General features: G+C 34.2%; 1 long non-coding RNA gene across 1 annotated transcript in view; it reads left to right on the top strand.

Annotated features, from left to right (window-relative positions):
• The first annotated feature begins 2,435 nt into the window (after positions 1-2,435).
• The window catches only part of LOC100937327 (uncharacterized), a 50,930-nt gene continuing 40,433 nt past the window's right edge, over positions 2,436-12,932 (top strand). The window contains exon 1 of the long non-coding RNA XR_002915826.2: positions 2,436-2,567. This is a non-coding gene — a long non-coding RNA (uncharacterized LOC100937327). The remainder of the gene's footprint in view (positions 2,568-12,932) is intronic.

Below are 12,932 nucleotides of genomic sequence, written 5' to 3'. Positions count from 1 at the left end.
CTAGGCAACATTACATCTTATAAATGCAAGATGTTTATTATTACAGTACCAGCAATAAATGTTTAGAAACTGGAGAGGGCTCACAATGGTCCTGACTAGGAACATATGCTTATCAAGTTCATTGGAAGCGGAGCCATTGCTTTTTGGCATTAAGCAAAGGGTCTGGAAGCCATTATGCATTTAGGCTTCTATGAGTATTTAATTATATCAATAGGAGAACACAATTTCTGTTGTGTGTATTCATGTTACTGTGCGTGATAGATGAGTTTAAACCAGATGCTGTAACTTTCTTGCTATTTGGCCAAATTATTTAAATCATATTCTTTGAAAATTCAGAAAATACCCTCCTGAACATCATTAAGGAAACTTCACCTATGGAATCTGTTTACAGACTTTTCTAAGGATGCTATACAAATTAACACACACACACACACACACACACCTGTGTATAAACATTTCCACCCCTTGATGTAAACTAATATATACTACTATATTGATCTTACCCTTACGCACTTTTCCAGGTCTGTCATTTCTACCTTTCAATGATGCTTGCTTGAATATGTGATTACTACTGTTTATTTTATATTTGCCACTGCACACTCAGACATTATCTAATGGTGCAATCCAAAGTTTTTTGTCTGGCAGCTTTCTTTTTATATGACTGCAGTTAAGATATGGGCTCTGGTCCTCTTCTACTGTTTTTGATAAAGGTGATTTTACCTTTAGAGTATAACATCTTTTACAGAAACCCATTCCTATTTTGAATAAGAGAAATACATTTTATATGTAAACTAATACTTTGCCTAGCACCTAGAATAATCAATAACTTACACATACTAAGGACACAAAAAATATATATCAATTGAATGACTGATGAATGAGCTTATGAAAGCCTCCAAACAAAAGAAAAAACAATAAACATACAACTATTTCCTAAGTAGTCGTTTTCTACCATAAAGTATTTCTTTTATTTTTATTTTTTAAATTGACAGATACAATGTCATGCATTTACCATATACAACATGATGTTTTCATGTATAAATCCATAGGAGGTAATGCAGTTGTTAATTAGCTATATTGAACCATTACTTTGTAGTTCTGATTTAAGTAAGGTTTTTGTTCTTGAATTGTTCTGTTGGCCTGTTGGCTTGGGAGGAACCATTGTTGGGATTTGGAATTTATAATTCCATTTAAATTTATACTTTATTCAAGCTTCTGGATCATTACTACCCGATAGGTAATGCTGATCATTATTTTTTAGGCATGTGCTGTGCCCACATATTTCTTATCTTTTTTGTGGCTTCAAATACATGATCTATTTGTTCCATTTGCAGTTCCTTATTACTCTATGACAGACTCCATGACAGAGAGTATCTTGGGAGACTGAAAACAACAAGCTCTGAAGTCAGATTTAGCAATAGCAATAAGTTGCCTCTTTTCTAAAATAAGAATAATTGTATTACTTGGGTAATTACTTTGAAAAATACAGAAATAATGAATATAAAGTAGCTACCAATATGAATATTATAAATTAGACTCCCTCATTAGGTAAGCTACCAGTAAAATATCTCCTAGAAAACAATCATCGTCTGTCGTCTTTGGGTTCTGAATGGGTATAATTTTGTCATGGTGCACACAGTATTACTTATCCCTGGTAACTGGTTTAAAAAAAAAGTGAGCCCAAATAATTTTAAATAGCAAAATAGTTATTAAAACTGAAATTCAATAAAAAGCAAATGCGAAAACAATAAATCAATATAAAAACATCATATTTGTGTTTTCATTCTTGTTTTTTTCCTCTTCCAATGCATTAGATTAAAGTTAAAATTCTGAATCTAGTATAACAGCATCAATGACAAATTTAAATGTGCAAGTCAGAGGCAGTTGAGGGAGTCAAAAAAGTTAAATAAGACTAACAAAAAAAGGAAATCTTAAAAAAGTTAAATGGTAAGACATTGTACTTACTGTCAAGACATGGCAAATGCCAGTTTTCAAATTCAGGAACATTTTCCACATGCATGGCATGAAACACAGGAGAAGAAGGTAATTTGCCAGTGTTATAAGGGTAAGCCCATGTGTGAAAAAAATGAATAAAACAAGAACAAGGGAGAATAACAAAGCTAGGTCATTACTGTTGGGTTGGGAACCAGATGATGAAGAGTCCAAATGCAACATAATTGCACATTTAAACTATGAAAAGGTTTAATTCCTTTAATATGTTTATACGTATTTTTTTTTCTTTTGCTACATTTTTCCTGCCCTGCATGGCAGTCTTCAGACATAGATTGAAGGCATGGTGGGGTGGGGGGTGGAAATTAAAACCAAACAAAATAACCCTCTTGTTATTTAGTAATCCCTTCTTCTGTGGTATTCTAGGAATTCAGATAACTCATTAACAGCTATCTTTTATTTACAGTGCCTCAAGCAAGAGGAGTACTTTCTTTTTAAATGTTTATGGTAGAAGAACATCAAGTATAGTTGTCAACAGACTTCTTAATATTACTGGTTGTGCCTGTGCCTCCAAAGCATGGATTTGATAGCTCCACTATTGTAATCTAAATTTCCTGGTAAGAATTTTGTTATTTCATTACTTGTTTATGGTAAAACAAAGTCTTGGTACTTTTTAATAGCTCTGACATCTTATTCCTGATAAAACAAATATGCCTTAATTTCTTGGCTTGTCTTAATTTGGTTTAGTTTGCAACTAATTCCATGACTTAGACATGCATGATTAATACTAAACACCATGAGAATATCAAATAATATTTGTTACAGTAGTAGCAGTGGGAGCAGGAGGAGTAATAGCATCAGTGACTAACGTTATTTGTTTTCAAATTCCAGATTTTGTTCTATGTACTTCATATGTATCATCTAATCCTGAGTAAATGCCCATTTTAAAGATGAAATAACAGAAGTTTTAAAACCTTATGTAATTTGCCCAATGTCACCTAGCAAGTAAGTGGCAAAGTCAGATTGGATATTAATACTTTTACCTATTAAGATATATAAACTATTTTTTCTCTTATTAAGCTTATAATGTAGTTAAGATAATTATTTCCTCTATTGAAAATAAAACAGCCTCTTGAAAACTGTTTTTGAATATTTTATATTTAGTTGTTACTCATAGGCCCTGGCCTTCATTAGATCATGACTATGACACAAAATCTTCTTTTTTGTTTTTTGCCTATGACAATTTTATAGCACTACACAAGAGGGGAGTTTAACGCTGCTTTCCTGTCATCCAAAATATCAACTTCTGCTTCTTTTGCCACTTGCTAATGGAGCTGGAACTCAGCACGGCTTGCTTGATAATGGAGCATTCTACATCTGCCTGTCCCCAGAGTGGGCTGCCTTTACGTAGTGCTACTACTGCTACTTCTCCTTCAGAATACTGTGCTGTTGTTGACTACTTGTCAGGTTCATGGAGAAAGACCGTACCGTCACGCATGGGAGTGAGATTTTCCTTGGGAAGTCATTAATTACAGCCAGGAATACTGTAAGTATCTGACTTGAGGTGAGGAGGAATATACTCTATCTAAATCCAATGGGAGGCTGAGCCTACACTCCGAGGTATGTAGAGTTCTGGATCTCTGCCAATAATGGAGTGAGCCAGCATAACTAGCGAGAAACAAATAGACCAGGAGTGGGCAGTAAGAGTGAGCAGTAATACCAAGATTCAATATTTAATGAGAGGTGGCAATACAATAAATCAATTCTGCTTAAGACAATTTTCCAAAGAGATTACTGGGTATTCTTTCCATGAAGTGTGGTGTGATGCTTAATTGACCCTCTATGGGTTATCTGATTCAATCAGAGTTTGGTTTTCTATTGAAAAATAGCCCAAAACTCTCACCTTCAATATAAAACACTCTCTACCTTCAGCCAGGTAGTTTCAGGTAATAGATGATAATGGGATAGACAGAAGCAAAGTCTCAAAAAATTCTGGATCAAAGGTTTATGTTCACAACAGAACCTAATAATACGGGTTCAGTTTTGAATGCAGAGTAAGAAGTTGTGGTTGAAGTTTATCAACTAGAGGGTCCATAAAAACATATACGTTATAAAAGTAGACTTTCATCCAAGAAACAGAAATACATACATCCGATCATTTCCTGAACATTAGGAATCCATTTTTGAAAATTCAGAGGTTCTGCATGAAAATACTAACTGGGGGCCTATATTAGTTTCATGTGGCTGCTGTAAGAAATTACCACAAACTGGGTGGCTTAAAACAACAGAAATTTATTCTCCCACAGTTCTGCAGGCCAGAAATCTGAAATCAGTTTCGCTGGACCTGAAACAAGGTGTTAGCTTCATTGCACTCTCCGGAGGCTCTACAGGATAATCCATTTATTGTCTTTTCCAGTTTCTGGTTGCTATCAGCATTCCCTGGCTTGTGACCATATAATCCAACCTCTGTCTCCCTGTACACAGCCTTCTCTTCTCTATGCATGTCGAATTTACCTCTGCCTCATTTTGATAAAGATTCATGTAATTGCCTTTAGGGTCCACTCAGATAATTCAGAATAACCTCCTCATCTCCAGGCCATTAACTTAATCATATCTACAAAGACCTTTTTTCCAAATAGCAAAACATTTAAAAGTTACAGAAATTAGGATTTATCATAGTATCTAGAGAATATTATTCAGCCTAATACAGAATGTATTTTCTGTTAAGTTGGAAAAATGATAATAGGCTACATGTTAAACCAAGACTCTCAGGCGATACCATATAACTAAAACATGGTAAAACACTTCCGTGTAAGAAATATACTACCATGTAAATATATAAAATACGTACTTAAAATGCTACTTCCTAACCATTATCTTATGAATATAGTTATTAAAATGGAGTTTTATTGTTTATGTGTGTGTGTTTATACTCTACTAGGAGAGTATAAACCAGGAATATATTCTGTGGAGCATGCCTGTAATGAGAATGTTGTTTTCTGAGAATTGCCTATAGATGTGTCATAATGACAAACATGATAAATGGGAAACAGTTGCTCCCTAGAGAGAAAGAATGAACAGATGACCAATGTGACAAGATTGTAGGTTTTACATCCACCAAGATGTATTTGGGAGTCTTTAAACTATTAAGAAAAAAAAAAAAATTAAAGTCCGACGGTGAGAGAGTCAATCCTAAAACTGATCTGCCTTTCACTCAACCCAAATAACACTTCTCAATTGTGTGTGTGTGTGTGTGTGTGTGTGTGTGTGTGTGTGTGTGTTGTGCTGTGCTTTGATTCAGTTTGTTTTTTACTCTAGGACTCTAACAATTTTGACTTTCTGATTCTGGAAGATACATTATTCAAAATACATGTAGAACTTATTCAATTTACTTCATTTCTACTGCTACCACTCTGGTCTAAGCTATCACCTTCTGCCTCAATTGCTCTAATAGTCTTGTAACCAGTCTCCTTTATTTCACTCTTGCTTCTCTGCAATTCATTTCCCACACAGTGATCATTTAAACAGGTAAATCAGATTATTTCAGTTTACCAAGTGCAAGCCCTCTAATTTTGAGATCTAATCCAAAGTTGCACTGTGATGCTGGGTGATGTGCCCCCAGCTCACCTCATCTCCTACCACTCCTTCCCCCTCTCACTAGCCACATTAGCCTTCCTTCTGTTCATCATTAACTACGCTGAGCTTATCTCCACTTTCAGAGCTTGCTGTGTCCTGAACTGAAAGGTAATTAATTCCCCCATAAAATACACCACTGTTTGGATGCAAGTCTCAGCTGATCTTGAGACAGCCCTGTCATGTCGGTCCAATCTAAAGCAGCCTCTGAACCCCAGTCACTTGTGAATGCCTTCCTCTGCTTTTATCCAGGGAATCATCATCCTAAGAATTGATCTTATTTATTCACTTGCTTATAGTTAGTAAGCACCACAAAACAGTTACTGCTCTGTTTATAGGGATGAGAATAGTTTCACTTGCAAATTTGCTTTTAAGAAGAGAATTCTTTCTGTCTTGGTTTTAAACACCAACTCATTAGTCTGTCTATACTGCTGGGCTAAGGCATTTCTCAAGGACAAAACTTAGGAACAAGGCCACACTGCAATTATATATGTGGTTTCTTTAGAATATCAAATCCTAAGGTGTGTCAATATTGAGAGTCTGCTGAAATTGTTCCACGGATTTAACTGGTACATCAAAAATGGGTTTTAGGATGCCCAAATATTTATCTTTTAGTTTTGGAGTCTGTTGTGTGAGATCTAGGATGTCTCAGGAGAGTGTCATGACAATCCTCTTGTGTTTACCCAAGGATGCAATGTAAACAACAAATGAATCATTTTCTGAGTTGCCATGACATTTAAGGAATGTTGAGAAGTACTGCACAGACATGACTAAATCCTTGCTGTGACCTTCATAAATACCTATGCCTTTCCTGGTACAAAAGACATGCTCCAGCGCCCTCCTGACCCTTGTCTCGGTCCATTCGTGTTGCTGAAACAGAATATCATGGACCAGATAGCTTATAAACAACAGAAATAGATTTCTCACTTTTCTAAGTCTAAGATCAAAGAGCCAGCAGGTCTGGTGTCTGGTGAGGGTTTGTTTACTGGTTTATCGATGGTGCCTTCTTATTTAGTCCTCACATAAAGTCAGCTTGAAAACAAGCTGAAGGATCTTACTACATTTATGAGGGCTCTGTCTTCATGACCCAAATACTTCCCAAAGGTCCCACCTACCAATATCATCTCGTTAGTGGATAGGATTTTAGTGTATCAATTTGGTGGTGACACACACTTTCAGACCACAGCACTCCTCAAAGTCCTGGACTTTGGGTAAACCAGATGGAAGTTGTCATCATGTTTAACAAAAATTGCAATAATGGTACAGTGCCTGCTACAATTTATATAGTCTTTGAATATTGTTGTTGGCATTAATAGTGAATTTTTATAAATAAAAATAAATAATTTTATTGGTTTGAGGTTGATGAAACCAAACAGAAGAGTCAGTAAACCCTATTTGATAAAGGAAAACATACAGAAAATTTTAAAACAGGCAAAACAAAAATATAAGCAAAAACAAAAAAAAAACACAGTTTAAAACAAATTATAAGTGGCATTTATTTTTTCTGTATGTCATGCCAGAAACATGTATATTAGTGCCACAGATTCTTTTAGGTTGCCCAGGATGTTAAAGTTACCTTGTCCTTTTTGTTCTAAGTATCAATTAGGTTGAAACACCATTTCACATCCCAGCTCCCGTCAACATGACTTGGGTTTAGTAAGGGGCTTGAACTTTGTGCCTGATCATATGTGGTCCCTATTTATTGCTTCTCAGCAAACTCTTCATCTCCCTCAATTCTTTCTACATCTGGCTGTTTCTGTCTTTCCTCTCATGTCACCCAAATCAGTCCCTCTTCCACCCAGCTGTTGAGTAGGAGACTTCTACTAAAGATTGAGGAGTAACGGAAACACAGTTGGTGTACAAGAAATAGTGCTGCATCAATGAGCAGCACATAATTTAAACTGGTACATTATACAGCCTTCTTTAATAAAAAAGTGAGGTCAGTTCCACAACTGAAAAAATATTATTTTCACTTCTGGGGCCACCTCTGAATTCACAATATCCCAGGCACCTGTATATTACTTCATAGAAAATTACAAATTACACATTTCTTTACATTTTCTTTGTTATTTTTATTATTACCATTATTATTTTTTGAGATGGAGTTTCACTATTGTTGCCCAGGCTGGAATGTGATGGCACGATCTGGGCTCACTGCAACCTCCACCTCCCTGGTTCAAGCAATTCTCCTGCCTTAGCCTCCTGAGTAGCTGGGATTACAGACATGCACCACCATGCCCAGCTAATTTTGTATTTTTAGTAGAGACGGGGCTTCTCCATGTTGGTCAGACTGGTCTCGAACTCCTGACCTCAGGTGATCCGCCTGCCTCGGCCTCCCAAAATGCTGGGATTACAGGCGTGAGCCACCACGCCAGGCCTCCTCTTTACATTTTCATTTTCAGCCAGCTTCTCTAGTCTAGGCACTTACATAAAACTGCTTTTTCACAAATTGAAGACCTATCAAGGTAATCCTCCAATCAGTTCTTACAAATTAAACTTTTCCTGCCCTCTCTCAAAGATTTGTAATTATTTAATATATTTGATAGTAGATCTTGTAAGAGCTGTAATGCTACATGAATCTTCTTAATATAAACCAAGGTGTTTTTTTTTTCCATTATCTTAAGTTAGTAGGAAAAAGGATTAGGTCTGAGTTTAGTAACGAGATCCTAGTTAACATTTAAAACCTAGAGGCCCTGTTTATACACATTGGCAGGAAACAAGGCCAACAAACAGAGCCCGGTGTGACTGCTCTGGAATAGTTTCTTCTTTCCCATTGAGCTGAGACACAGGAAAACTCTATAGTAGCTGAAATCAAGAACCAAATTGGGCAGTGAGTAAGATAAACACACTTTGAGTCAGCCAACGGTTGAATTCACAAATGTCCACTTCAAGCCAAGCTGTTTTTAAAGAGCATATATTCCTTATGAAAATATCTGGGTGGCGGGAGGCGGAGTTTGCAGCGAGCCGAGATCTTGACACTGCACTCCAGCCTGGGCGACAGAGCAAAGCTCTGTCTCAGAAAAAAAAAATATATATATATATATATCTATAAAAATATGTATATATTTATATCTATAAAAATATGTATATATTTATATCTATAAAAATATGTACATATTTATATCTATATAAATATGTACATATTTATATCTATATACATATATAATATGTATATATTTTTATATACATATATAATATGTATATATTTTTATATACATATATAATATGTATATATTTTTATATACATATATAATATGTATATATTTTTATATACATATATAATATGTATATATTTTTATATACATATATAATATGTATATATTTTTATATACATATATAATATGTATATATTTTTATATACATATATAATATGTATATATTTTTATATACATAGATATATATCTATATATACATATATAATATGTATATATGTATATATATCTATATACATATATACGTGTGTATATATATATATATATCTCTCTCTCTCTCTCTCTCTGGGTGGTACAGAGAGGTGAATCTTAGCCTAAAGAGGGTTGGCCTGGAAGACTTAAGAATACAAATATCAAATGAGTAGGGCCTTTAAAAAATATGGGAATTTATAGGGTGGTTTTCCAAGTGAAGGAAACCATACCCTTAAATGCGTTTCCTTTTCTGTTCTTGAGTTTCTCAGTGGTAGAGCTACTCAATCCTCCATGCCTTATATTTCACATGTTAGTCTATTAACCTCAACTGGGAATGTTAGAGAGGTTAGACACAAGTTTAACATTGGGTACAAGACTTATATATCACTAAAAAGACCAATTATGTGGTTCTCTGACTTTTAAATTTCACTTAGTACATTTCAAAAATAAATATTAATTCATTATAGCTACTAAGTTTTGTAATTTGGATAAGTGAAAAGTTAAAAAATAACAACAAAATGACCTCTACATATAATCATTTCACAAAAGAAAGGGTATTTTAACACCAGAAAGGGTAGAAAAGCTTCTTAGACAAATAATTAAAAAGTCCTTAAATAAAATAAATGTAGCTTTGTAAAAACTTTTAAATATTATGTTCTAGTTTTCATTTGGCCCAGACCCAAGATGAATGATTCACAGACTGACTCCAAAGTGCAAGCAAGTGATTGGGAATATTGGAATAGTTCTTTTATTTTATTTTATTTTATCTTTGTCATCACTTTTCTCACTATAATTACCTGGTAGAAACTTGCATCTTCAAGCACATAGGTTCGCATAACTTCTAAGTCTCCTTCTGGTTTTCATTGTTTATAACTTTAAACCACTACTGACTTTAAAGTGTTCAGCATAAAACCCAATTTGTGCTTTTATTCATTTACAACAGATGGGGTCAGAGTGAAAAGAGGGGCAGGTTACAGCTTCCCTTTTTTGTAGCCCCCTTTATTAAAATCACTTGCAGCATTTTTATAAGGTTCACACTTTTCTCTAAGATGTAATTTGTATAAAGGATACTTTATTTAGAACTGTTTAGTAAGTAGCAAACCTGGGGCCTCAAAGTCTCTATAAAAAACTTATGGCCAAAATGACCTTCATCTAAATCACAATACAGAAACCTAATAATTTTTCAAACATGCAGAAGCCTTAAGCAGAATGAAATTGCAATAACATATGCTACAACTGATGACAATGAATGCAGCCAATCCTAAAAGAACCAAGAGCTATTGTTTACCAGGGTGAGAAACAAGATGAAAAAGACTTACACTCTTTTTGACTGAAAAGACATTGTCAGTCAGTCTGCCAAAGGACTGGTACTTAAAATTCATTTTAGACTTACAACTACGGGGATATTAGTAACTATTACAGATAACACACAAACACACACACACACATACCCTTTATATATTTCTAATTCCAATTTTAATTTGAAAGCGATAGGCAAGAAGCAGGCCATGAAACTGAAGGGCAAGACATGATAGGCATAAACCAAATTAATGAGTAATTTTAATAAAGAAAAATGTATTGAAAGAAGGAAATTGTTAGATAGGGAAGCACATCTCCATTTTCCAGAATATGTCATTTTTTTCTTAGCATGTATGTCACTAGACCATGTAAAATTCCTGTCAACTATCCTCATACTTTGCAATTTAGCTTACAATATACAGGATAGACTATGGTAATAAATTGTGTTGGTCTAATAAGGCAATGTGTGAGCTGGATCGCTATGTCTTTATAGTAACAAGTATATAAAAAGTACTTTTAAAAATCACTTAGCAATGATGAAGTTCTTTTCACCACTTACATAAAAATGCAAAATGTATTTTCTATTTTACACAGAAAAGTACAAGCAGATATAAAATTCCATGTGCATCACCAGTTATGCCCCATAGAAAATATTATTTTCATGATTAAAAATAAGTATAGCATTAAGTGACATTTGGTAGAAGATAAACTAACTTCAAGAAAATCACAGCCTTTCAACAAAGAGTGCTTTGAGAAATTTTACATACTTAAAATTATAAAATAATAAATAATTAAGACCAGTTTTGACTCAATTTGATTGATAATATTTCTCTTAAATGTTCTTTTTGTTTAATACAAAGGATTTATATTCTCAGATATAATGAAAGAAAAGGGGAATAATTTTAATGATTATAGTAATGTTTTACATTTATGTAAAAGAGAAATATCACTGACTCTGGCATAGAAAAAATTGAGAAAAACTGAATTTATGCTTTATTTTTTAAATAAAATAATTTTGTACTATCATTGGGATAGTAAATATACATTGTAGAAAATAAACGCAGCAACAAAATTAATATTTTCGCAATCGAAAGTATAACTAGTATATTGAATTCTGGATCTTTTTATATATAAGTATTTACATTTTATTCTTTTTCTGATCTTATCTTACATTCTCTTGTGACCTTTTTTTTTTACCAGCATCTATTTTCATTTCTCTATTTCTGTAAAATTATAACTTTTTAATACATAATTTACATTTAAATTATCTTAATGGACTCCAAAATGTTCAAATCAGTGGCTAGTTGCAGACAAAATATTGTTTCTGCTTTTAATGTTTCTTAATCTTCTTTCCTCTTTATTAGATGTTTCTTAAACCTCTTAATTTAGGATGTTTTTCTACTGTTTCTTCTTAAAAATGTTTTATCATGAGAATTTCTAACATTTATAAAATAGGAAAATAGGATGACTCCCTGTGTACTCATCAGCTAATTTCAACATATGTTAACTCAAGCCAATCCTTTATCTCCAAAGACATACTTCCTGTCCCTGCATAAAACAAAACTAAATTATTTGCAGTAAATCCTAGTCTTAATATTATCATATCATTTTCCTTTTTTTTTGTTTTTTTTTGTTTTGAGATGGAGTTTCGCTCTTGTTGTCCAGGCTGGAGTGCAATGGCGCAATCTCGGCTCACCACAACCTCCGCCTCCCAGGTTCAAGCAATTCTCCTGCCTCAGCCTCCTGAGTAGCTGTGATTACAGGTATGCGCTGCCACGCCCAGCTAATTTTGTATTTTTAATAGAGACGAGGTTTCTCCATGTTGACCAGGCTGGTCTCAAACTCCTGACCTCAGGTGATCCACCTGCCTCGGCCTCCCAAAGTTCAGGGATTACAGGCATGAGCCTCCACACCTGGCCTCATATCACTTTATCTGTAAAACTCCAGTTTTATATTTTTTAGAATTATGCAAAACATTTACATGGATATAGAATAAAAATCTACAAAACAAAGTATAGTCGGCGAAGTCCAACTCTTATTTCTTTCCCTCTAATCCTTGTCTCTCCTTTTCCCACAGGTATCTGTATGTAGATATATATATATATATATATATATGTGTGTAGATATATATATGTGTATATATATGTGTATATATATAATATATATAAAATATATATACACATATATTATATATTATATATAGTATATAGATAATATGTGTATATATATTATATATCTATATTATACATACATTTTTTTTTTAAACAGAGTCTCGCTCTGTTGCCCAGGCTGGTATGCAGCAGCGTGATCTCGCCTCACTGCAACCTCTGCCTCCTGGGCTCAGGCGATTCACCTGCCTCAGCCTCCCGAGTAGCTGGGATTACAGGTGCACGCCAACACACCCAGCTAATTTTCGCATTTATAGTAGAGACGGGGTTTCACCACATTGGCCAGGCTTGTTTCGAACTCCTGACCTCAGGTGATCCACCTGTCTCGGACTCCCAAAGTGCTGGGATTACAGGTGTGAGCCACCACACCCGGTCGTTATCTGTATATTTTCTAAATTTAAAATTATTTTCCAGCTTTTAACATACCTATATACATATGCATATACTAACCTAGTCAATACATGTTGCCTATATCCTA

The sequence above is a fragment of the Pongo abelii genome, chromosome 6 (assembly GCF_028885655.2).
Source record: "Pongo abelii isolate AG06213 chromosome 6, NHGRI_mPonAbe1-v2.0_pri, whole genome shotgun sequence".
In the NCBI taxonomy this organism is placed as follows: domain Eukaryota; kingdom Metazoa; phylum Chordata; class Mammalia; order Primates; family Hominidae; genus Pongo; species Pongo abelii.
Note: the sequence above shows the minus strand (reverse complement) of the source record. Positions and strands in the feature narration are given on the sequence as shown.